This window comes from Sinocyclocheilus grahami, unplaced genomic scaffold (assembly GCF_001515645.1).
Source record: "Sinocyclocheilus grahami isolate Dianchi unplaced genomic scaffold, SAMN03320097.WGS_v1.1 scaffold1572.1, whole genome shotgun sequence".
NCBI classification, from domain to species: Eukaryota; Metazoa; Chordata; class Actinopteri; order Cypriniformes; family Cyprinidae; genus Sinocyclocheilus; species Sinocyclocheilus grahami.
Window position 1 is genome coordinate 44,224 of NW_015506751.1, and position 10,973 is coordinate 55,196.

Here is a 10,973-nt window from a genome sequence, read left to right on the forward strand (position 1 = left end):
GTTGATTCTGCGTCGCGATCTGCTCTGAACAGCTGAAAGCCCGGGAGACTCAACGCGCTGTCCGGAATGGCGTCTTTCAGCCAGGTTTCCGTGAAACACAGAGCAGCAGAGTTAGAAAAATCCTTATTTGTCCGGGAGAGCAGAAGGAGCTCGTCCATTTTGTTGGGTAGAGAGCGGAGGTTCGCCAGATGGATGCTAGGCAACGGCGTTCTGAATCCGCGCTGCCTTAGCTTCACGAGCGCGCCGGCTCTCTTCCCCCGTCTGCACGTCCTGAAGCGTTTGATCAGAACCACAGCTCCCCCGAATACGATGTCCAGCAAAACATCAGAATAATCGAAAACCGGTGAAATATCGGGTAGTGTGTACTTCCGAATGTCCAGCAATTCGTCTCTGGTGAAACTGATTACAGGGATATAACTAAAGACAGGACAAACTAACAAAAACATAAAAACAACTGTGGAGCACGCCACGGAGGCAGCCATCACCGTCTGCGCCATCGTGAAGCCCTATTACATTCAGAAATAATGTAGGCTAAAATGCCGGTAGGCTAAAGCAAAAACTTTACAAACATTATAAACACATTAGTTATTAGTTTCTCTCCACAACAAATCCTCTAAAGTTAAGGCTATGCGTTTAGGCTATAAAAACGTCAAACAAATTAATTTAAGGTGAAACTGATGACTACCTCTCTCATTCGGTATGAATTCAAATGTTTACATATTCGCGACGTATCTAGATGCTAAAATATTATTTATTATAGGCTAGGCTTTGTACATTCATCGATGTAAAACATCATCCTTCACTTCGGCTATATCAGCACAGTGAGGCGCTGGTCACACTGAATGCAACAGATTGTACAACGGAGCAGTGCAACTTTTTATTTTTCTTTAACTGTATTTTAATTTGATAATGAACAGGCTGCAATGTCGCAAAAATATGTTGTGTCTGTGTGCGTGTGAGGCGCCGGGGCGATATCGTACCAACGCTGGTTGGTTATACAGATAGAAGGAAGACATCATTCAAAACTGTCAAGCTTTTGCAAAATAAATAAAACTGTAAAGATTTTAAAATAAAGAAAACTATTTTCTGCCGTCCTGTTTTCCTTTCCGAGAACTTTGGAACGCGTCGCAATGAACTGTATCTCACACATATTTTTCTTTCGTTTTGTTAATCGTTGTTAAATTGAAATATATTTTGTGTATATGCTAATATATTCCTTTTTTATGTAAGCCTATAGTTTTATTCTGTTTTCTCCATTCACAGAATCGCTGCAGGTGCGTGTGATCTGTTGAATCCATCTTACACTGTCCTTGGATAAACTAATGCCGGTGTTGTGCCCAATTCTGACCCCTGCTAAATTATTACCCCCCTAGTATTGGTAGCTTTAGGGTTAGGTGTGGGGGAGGGGTTAGGATTAGGGGTGGGGTTAGGATTAGGCAATCAGACAGAGATTTCAATGAGAGGGGTAATAATTTTGCAGGGGGTCAAAAATGGGCCCAACACCGGTGCATTGCCATTGCGACTTACCTATGATGAGTTCTTGAGCGTGGGCATTTCACTCGTTGGATGCGTCAGCGTCACATTTGCACAGGCCGTACTACTGGAATTCGTGATTGGTTGACAGCAAATTTCAAATATTAAATGGAACGATAAAATAACGTTATTAACCAGTTAATGGCCATTTCAAATTTTCGATTCTGTTCGGAACTATAACATTTGATTTTGTTTCTGGTTCTGTTCTGTCAAAATTTAGTTTGTTTCCATTTTCATTCCTTGAACCGGTTCAGAGCCCTGCTTGGAACATGAACTACACATGAGATAACTTACCAACGGGGTCGGGGCGGAGCTCATGTCGGACAACATCTCCAGGACGCTACGCACCATATGACTAGTAAGTCAAATCTCAAATAACTGCCCTGAGGACTTGTGTTCTACCCGCTTAAATGATAGAAGTACTTGCGCTGTCCAATCTATAAAGACTGTGTCGGTTACAGTGAGGAAAGCTAGACAAAGACAATGGAAAAACAAGAGCTATTTATACACAGACTAATGAGCTAACAAGGAACTAGGAAAAAAGATCAATGTGAATTTACATTTTTAAAACATTTACACTTCTGGAATATACTCAGGTCATCAACACATGGATGGGAAGAGGCAATTGTGGTTCAGTTCTGTGATAAGTTCTTAAAGTGCAATATATGAATTATTGTGAATAGCATTTAAAATGATATTACATGCAGTATTATGGCCAAGTTGATATAGTCTAACACAGGGTGTAAAAACATGAACTGAAGATTTTTCCCATATTACTTTTGTGTTAGGTGGCACGGCATGGTTACAATGTTGCTGTTGGTAAGTTACATTTATGTAGAACTTTTCTGGGTACTCAAAGCACTTTACATAGAAGGGGGAAATCTTCTCAACCACCACCAGTGTGCAGCATCCACCTGGATGATGCGACGGCAGCCATAGTGCGCCAGAACGCCCACCACACACCAGCTTATTGGTGGAGAGGAGAAGGAGTGAAGAAGCCAATCAGTATATTGGGATAAATATGAGGCCATGATGATGGACAGAGGCCAATGGGCAAATCTGGCCAGGATGCCGGGGTTACACCCCTACTCTTTTTCGAAGAACATCTTGGGATTTTTAATGACCACACAGAGTTAGGACCTTGGTTTAACGTCTCTGTGCTTTTTGACAGTATAGTGTCCCCATCACCATAATAGGGCGTTAGGACCCACACAGACCACATGCAGTATTTACTGAATGTGAATGGAGTCGTTCTGAGACATCAATCATCAGCTGTGAACACTGCGCTTTTTGGGGAATCCTGCCACAACAATCCTTTGCCAAATGATAAGTACACTATCGCGATTTTATTTTCTGTTCGATTAGTGTTCAAAACTGTGGGGAGACAGATTATATTATGTAAAATAGATATTTGATATAGAGTGCAATAAAGCAGGGAAATTAATCCGTTTAAAAATGCTATTATTCACCTCCTGTATGCTTTAAGTCTTCGACGTAGACCACATTTTAATCTTTGTTTTGATATCACAACAGATGGTGGTAATGAACAAATTTAGTTTGTGATCTCGTCAGAAGAAGACGCTGTGCTGCTTCAATACATTACAGGCTGGTGACTCGACAAACACGAAACGGAATGTAGCGTTTGATCGCGCTACACCGCTACTTGCTGGAAAAAGTAGTTAGCTACAGGAAAAACTACACTGTTTTAAAAGTAGCGGAGCTACCGTCACGCTACTGAAAAATGTAGTTAAGCTAGTAGCGTTCCGGCTTTTCTCCTGCTTTTAAGATAGCTTGATGGGAGGAGGAGACAGTGGTCCAGAAGCAGGCTGTAGCTGAGGAGATCTGCGAGAAGGGCCCGGCGCACATCCAGGGGACACCCCCTGCCGCACCTCCCGACCAGGGCAAATGCCAGAGGAGTGGACTGGGGGGCCTGGTGCCGCATGCCGGAGACGGGTAAGAGGGCAGCCAAAATTGCGTTTGTCGAGATGTAGCTTGAGAAGACGAAAGGTAAGATTCGTCTGATTCAGAAGCACTTGTGAGTCTCAATCCCCTTCGTTGTTGTTGAGATTTGGATATTAAAAAGAGAACATTACTGTTTCTTTGCCATTGTTACTTAAAAGCAAATAAAATACATTTTAGAGTGAACAAACCATTTATTATAATTTGTTTTTCAATTCTGCCATGTACTTTCTTTTCAAACACTATCATATTTTTTTAGTAAACATAACAAATGGCAGTAACAAGAGGCATCACAATTGTTTTTTATGTTATCTACATTCTACAATCTGCTGTTTTTCCAATACGAGCAGCAAACTTAAAGTACATAACAAATAAAGGTCTGTGTGATATGTGTAAATGTCAAATGTAAATAAAATTGCAGGTTAAGCAAAATATTTAAAATATTTTGAATTGAAAAAAAAAACTCTGTTGTGAAAAACATTTTACAAAAGGAATGTCTGTTTCCTTATCTTGTCACTGAACCCAGATTTTCACCGATTCATAAAGGAGTACATGCTAGCAGTGTCAGCGTTAGATGGAGTGTTTTGTGAACAGTGGGCATTGCTCACGGAGTATGATTGTGGTGTTTGGGGATGGGAGCGAAACATTGGGATGGGATGTGTCTGCATGTATGGTGCTGTGCTACATGTTTGGCGTAAGATGCCACTAAGACCTTGTTAGAAAACACTCTCTGTCTTGTTAAGAGAATGTTTCAGAGATGTCTCACCCCTCCTTTTTCTCCCGCTCTCTCATTCTTATATATACAACGCATTCTCTCTGAATCCCCCCTTCTGTATCCATCTCTCTCTCTTGATATTATGTTTTAAATATGTCTTACTTATATGCGAAGTATGCATGCTTAAATGTATACATTAGCTTCTCTTGGTTTAAAGGCCCCAATAAGGACATGAATGTTAGGACTACAAGGGTAAAGGAGTTCGAGAGAAACTCTGAAGACAGTTCAGCATTCTTCGCAAAAGTCTATTCCTAATATGTCCATGTTTTTCTGTACATGTGGCTATTTTATATAAACACATGTTCTTGGCCAAAGATCCTACGTGTATGTTATTCATATCCTCATTGGTTAAGAGGATGAAACTCCCCTCGACATATGCCTATATAATATCTGTATTTCTATGAATAAATTGAAGTATTGAGGATACATTTGACTGTGTGTTTTCTTACTTCCCGGCCGTCTATCTACACTTTAAAGTAACTGAGAATTCTTCAAGGTGGCAAAGAGAATTTACTGAGGGACCAAATTGTTATTCTTTATTAACAGACCTGATAGCAGTTGTCCCACAACCTGCTCATTTGATCTTAAATGTTCCTCTACTAGTTTCATGAGGAGCCTCTCTTTTTTTGCAGTTGTTGTTCCATCCAAACATTTCGAGCTTCCTTTATCTTTTCCAAAAATGACTGCTGCTCAGATGACCACACATGTATTGCTTTTTCATATCGGGAAGTCATTCTCCATGTAGGTCCCACAAAGGCATTGCGAATTATAATAAAGCAAAACTTGCAATTATCCTGCATACTTGGAGTCCACACCTAAAGATAAGCACATTTTTTACTACAATATAAGTAGCAGTTTGGTTGTAATTAAAATGCTTTTAATGATGCTTAAATAGAAGGTATTGATACTGTAGAAACTTGCAGAATTTGTGCAAGTGAGAAAAAAATAATTTTCCTTAAGACCATGCCGTTGTCATAAGGCTTGGCAATTGGACGTTCTCCCATAAATTAGTGAATAATGCCATAAAAATCCTCCAATCTGCATTTCCTCAAACACTTCTTTAAGAGATCCGAAATAATCTGTACACGATACAACAGACATCTAAAAATCAGTAAATGCTTTCTCTGCTAACAGAGTGCTCACAACCACCGGGTGCAGCTGGTTTTTGATGTGTTCAGTCCAGCGTTTGCCAGTTACTCAATTTTGTTTGCCAGTGTGTTAGTATCACTGGTATCTGCTGTAGCTATTGTGAGAAGACATTCTGTTGTTTCACTTACATCTCACATCAGTTGCATTCAGTGTCCATCAGAATGCAGCATCATATTCAAGCCAGTTGCGAGTTTGCTACCATGAAGACATAAAAAAAGAGCTATTAGTTGTAGGCCTAGTACTTAAGTAGATTAGTACTGTTAGTAGATTACTGGGAGAGTAACAGAAACCACACAATGCTTAAACAAGAACCGACGAGATATGCGAGGAAAACATAATGTGCAACAGGTGCTAATCATAGGTAACAGTATACTTCACTTTTGTAGGTTCTCCATGCAAGTATGTTATACGTACGAGCTTCCGTTTGTGGATGCACAAAGAAATGACTGTGATTGAGGTGATAATGAATAAAGCCATGCTGATTTAGTCTTTAAAAGCTGGCCAGTCATCACTGTGTAGTGCTTTCTCAACACACAGACTTCTCAACAGTGGGAAACAATTTTCCAGCTGCTCTTTGTTTTCACTTTGAGTACAGGTCTTCTTCACCTTCTTTTGACTTCCATCATGCCAAACACCCATGCCCTTCTCCAGGTGCATACTGTATTTAAGGGTAATATAACAGAAACATGCAACTAGTCATAATGCTAATTATCACACAGTCCATTACATCATTATTATTATTATTTTGTATAGAAACAAAAATATATAAACACTTTCCGCTTGTGGCAAAACTTGCTTTCATCCAGGACTAATCCCTTGCTCCACCAATTCTCATCTTTCTTTCTCTTTGCATTTTTGTCTTATAGATTTAACATATTCTTTTACTTGTTGATGCATGTGTGTCTTTAATCAAATTTATCTTCAAACTTGCATTCTCTCATATTCTCATGTGGCATGAACCATCGGCCTCGTTTGTGTCCTATTTCTTCACCGCTACAAATAATTAAAGGGGTCCTATTATGCTTTTTCACTTTTTCAACTTTAGTTAGTCTGTAATGTTGCTGTTTGAGCATAAAAAAAGATCTGCAAAGTTACAAAGCTCAAAGTCCACTTCAAAAGGAGATATTTTATTTAACAGAAATCACTTTCTAAAAACTACAACGAACGACTCGTTTGGACTACAACGCATATTTTCCGGGATTTGTGATATCACAAATATCGACGAATGGGACGAGACCTGGTTGAGCTGCACTAGAGAAGGCAATGAGTGTTATCACTATGTCGGAGACACGCTAGCTTTCCCAAGGCAGACAAACTTAGAGTGATTACAATCATCCGGGTTTAAATCGCGCTCAAATTGATTTGATATTGACGCAATATTTGCACTGAAGCTCGCAGGCGGCTATGGTAAGGGCCGTGACATTTCCCGACCAATCACAACACACTGGCCCAGCTAACCAATTACAGCACAAACTGGCCCAGCTAACCAATCACAACACACACTGGCCCAGCTAACTAATCACAACACACACTGGCCCGGCTAACCAATCCCAGCACACACTGGACCAGCTAACCAATCCCAGCACACACTGGCCCAGCTAACCAATCCCAGCACACACTGGACCAGCTAACCAATCCCAGCACACACTGGCCCAGCTAACCAATCACAACACACACTGGCCCAGCCAACCAATCACAGCACACACTGGCCCAGCTAACCAATCACAACACAAATTGGCCCAGCTAACCAAACACAGCACACACTGGCCCAGCTTGGCCCAGCTAACCAATCACAACACAAATTGGCCCAGCTAACCAAACACAGCACACACTGGCCCAGCTTGGCCCAGCTAACCAATCACAACACAAATTGGCCCAGCTAACCAAACACAGCACACACTGGCCCAGCTTGGCCCAGCTAACCAATCACAACACAAATTGGCCCAGCTAACCAAACACAGCACACACTGGCCCAGCTTGGCCCAGCTAACCAATCACAACACAAATTGGCCCAGCTAACCAAACACAGCACACACTGGCCCAGCTTGGCCCAGCTAACCAATCACAACACACACTGGCCCAGCTAACCAATCACAACACACACTGGCCCAGCTAACCAATCACAGCACACACGGGCCCAGCTAACCAATCACAGAACACACGGGCCCAGCTATCCAATCACAGCACACACTGGCCCAGCTAACCAATCACAACACACACTGGCCCAGCTATCCAATCACAGCACACACTGGCCCAGCTAACCAATCACAACACACACTGGCCCAGCTATCCAATCACAGCACACACTGGCCCAGCTAACCAATCACAACACACACTGGCCCAGCTAACCAATCACAGCACACACGGGCCCAGCTAACCAATCACAGCACATTTCGTATTTCAGAAGGCGGGCCTTCATTTGATACAGGAACTATTCGAGCCGTTCATGCCAGACTGGGGAGAGAGGTGTTGAAATAATGTAAAATATGTGAAAAATAATGTGTTTTTCGAACAACCTAGTATGAGAGCCTGTTCTAGTACACCCCCAAAACAAAATCAAGACTTTGTAAAAGAGCATAATAGGACCCCTTTAAAAAAAAATCACAGCTATTTGGCTCTGCACTATAAAAATAATTATCACGGCATTAACAATTTCATTTGTTTTTCTGCTGTCACCTTGTGATATCCATCCTGTTATCTATTGAACGTTACAATGTGTATAGTGTCTGTGGCCCTCATAAAGATAAACCTTGTTTGTCTATGTATCCTAAAGGAAAAATATCAAATAACAATAGAAAAAAAATGGCTTGGAAATATGTATTTCACCAAGAATTTAACTCTGCATCCCGCTGACACGTTTTATAATTTGTGTGAGTTTTGCCTTTAATTTATTTCTTCTTCTTATTATTATTATTATTATTATTATTTTACAAGTTTGAATAGGACTCTTATTTCGGAACCGATGATCTTGGAAGAAAAGCATGTTTATCAACTGGAGGTTGGAAAAGGGGAAAAATAATAAGAATGGGAAAGTCAAATGAAAAGAAGAAAGCGGTGGCGGGTAAGCACAGCTGTGTTGTGAATGGACCAGAGTGGGGAGATTCTGATATAGTGGATAGTGAGGATAGTATGGAAACAAGTCAAGGAAGCGGAAGAATGAGGGAGAAAAGAGAAAATACTTTTGAAGGGATTAGAGCAAAGAAAACCAGGCGTAGTCGAAGTTTTGAAAGAGGAGTAGAAGAGAGTGACCATGAAAGTTTGAAACTTAAAATGATACTGAGATTCGGTGAGGAAAAGGGAATATCATCAATGAGTCCAGTGAAATTGACAACTATTTTGTGAAACCAGATTCGCGACATACATATGGCAAAGGTTTTAAGAGATGGAAATCTACTGATTGTTTGTAGAAATGAAGAGCAGAGGGAGAGGGCTGGCAGAATTAAGGAAATAGGACAATTTAAAGTAATAAATACAAGTCGTGTGGAAAGGGAAAATAAGTGGAGTAAAGGAGTGATTTGGGGAGGCCAAGGTATGTAAAGGCAGAAGGAGATGTGCCAGGTGTGGAGAAGATCATGATTATGGGCAATGTAATCATGAACAGCCAAAATGTTGCAACTGTGGGGGGAATCACAGTGTGGCTTATGGGGGTGTGTGAAGTGATGAAAAAGGAAAGGGAAATACAACAGGTAAGAACTCAAAATAAGATCACATATGCAGAAGCTGTGATGATGGTGAATCCAAGAGAAGGAAAGAATGAAAGAAAACGAGTGGAGAATCAAATCTCAAAAGAAGTAGAACAGGTAAATAAAGAAAAAGTATTGGTTGACTTAAAGAAACTAGTTATTTTCATTGCAGGGGTAGTTAATGCCACAATGGAGATTAAATCTAAAACAGAAAGAATACAAATAATTGTGAAGGCAACAGTACATCATCTAAATATCCGTGGGCTGACATGGGAGGAAGTAAGAAATGACCTCAGTGCTCAGGCAAGCCAGGATCAAGCATCGGTTGGATAATAGTAATAATGATCCTCTTGATGCCAATGGAATGCTAGAAGTTTGTTGGCAAATGGACAAGAATTAAAAAAATATATAGAAGAGCTTTCTAGCAAACCCAGTGTTATTTGTGTTCAGGAGACATGGTTGAGACCAAATTTAGATTTTAGACTAGGTGGATATGATTGTGATAGGTGTGATAGGAGGGAAGGAGTAGGGGGTGGGTGTGTTACATTTATTAGAGAAGATATTGCATTTAGAGAGATAGGAATAGGACATGAGCATGAATACATAGTCATAGAGATCTTGATGAAGGAAGGAAAGCTCATAATTATTAATTATTATAATCCTTGTAAGAAATTAGATCTGAATGGGTTAATGCAAATTGAAGGAATGGATGGAAATAAGAGAGTGATATGTGGGGATTTTAACGCGCACAGTACATTATGGGGAGGAACAAAAACGGATGTAAATGGAGGGGTGATTGAACAACTGTTAGAGGAAAAGGACTTGGTTTGTTTAAATGATGGGAGAAGGACCAGACTGGATGTACACACAGGGAATATGTCAGTATTGGATTTAACTTTGGTGTCAAATAATTTAGCAGGGATATGTGAGTGGGATGTCATTTATGAAACATCAGTGGGGAGTGATCATTATCCAGTTTTTTGTAGAATATTAATACAGGAAAATAAACAACGAGAGAAAAGAATAGGGAAGTGGATATTTAACCGTGCTAATTGGGAAAAGTTTAGTTTTGTTTGTGAGAGTGAATTAGACTAAATAGATTTAAGGGAAGATGTTGAGGAGATTGATAAAAAATGTAAAGCAGTATTGCATGAAGCTGCTAATGAGTCAGTTCCTAAAAGTAATGGACAAATGAAGAGGAAGGTGGTCCCTTCGTGGACAGATGAATGCAGTGCAGTTGTTAAAGAAAGAAAGAAAGCTTTAAGAATATTAAGAAGAACTCATAATTATCAAAACTTTATTAAATATAAGCAAATGCAAGCAAAAGTTAGGAAAATTATACGAAATGCAAAAAGACAAAGCTGGCAGAAGTTTTGTAATAAAATCGGTAGATCAACACCTGTGGGAGAGGTATAGGGCATGATTAAAAGCATGAGAGGAATCAGAAGAGAATGGAAATATCCTGTTATGAAGGCAGCAGCATCTGATGAAGAAAAGGCAGAAATGATAGCAAAGGCACTAATTGAAATTCATAGCTCAAATAATCTAACTGAGGAGGGAAAGAGAGGAAGGGAATGAGCAAAATCAGTTTATTCTGGAAGGCTCGAGAGGCGGAAGGAAACTAACAACACAATGGATGCTCCGTTCACTATGGCAGAAATGAAGAGGGCAATAGCAAGAGCAGGAATAACATCTTCTGGGAAGGATGAAATCTGCTACATAATCTTAAAACATTTGGGTGTTTTGGCATCTTTAAAACTATTAGGCTTTTATAATGAAGTTTGGGGAAAAGGAAAGTTACCTACTGGATGGAAAGAGTCAGTGATTATTCCTATTAGGAAGCCAGGAAAGGACCCATCAAATCCAAAGAATTA

The 10,973-nt window shown here is 40.2% G+C and overlaps 1 long non-coding RNA gene across 1 annotated transcript in view; it reads left to right on the forward strand.

Annotated features, from left to right (window-relative positions):
- LOC107571256 (uncharacterized) overlaps positions 1-3,424 on the forward strand; it is an 18,749-nt gene extending 15,325 nt beyond the window's left edge. Inside the window, exon 3 of the long non-coding RNA XR_001607153.1 lies at positions 3,338-3,424. This is a non-coding gene — a long non-coding RNA (uncharacterized lncRNA). The remainder of the gene's footprint in view (positions 1-3,337) is intronic.
- Positions 3,425-10,973: the final 7,549 nt, after the last annotated feature.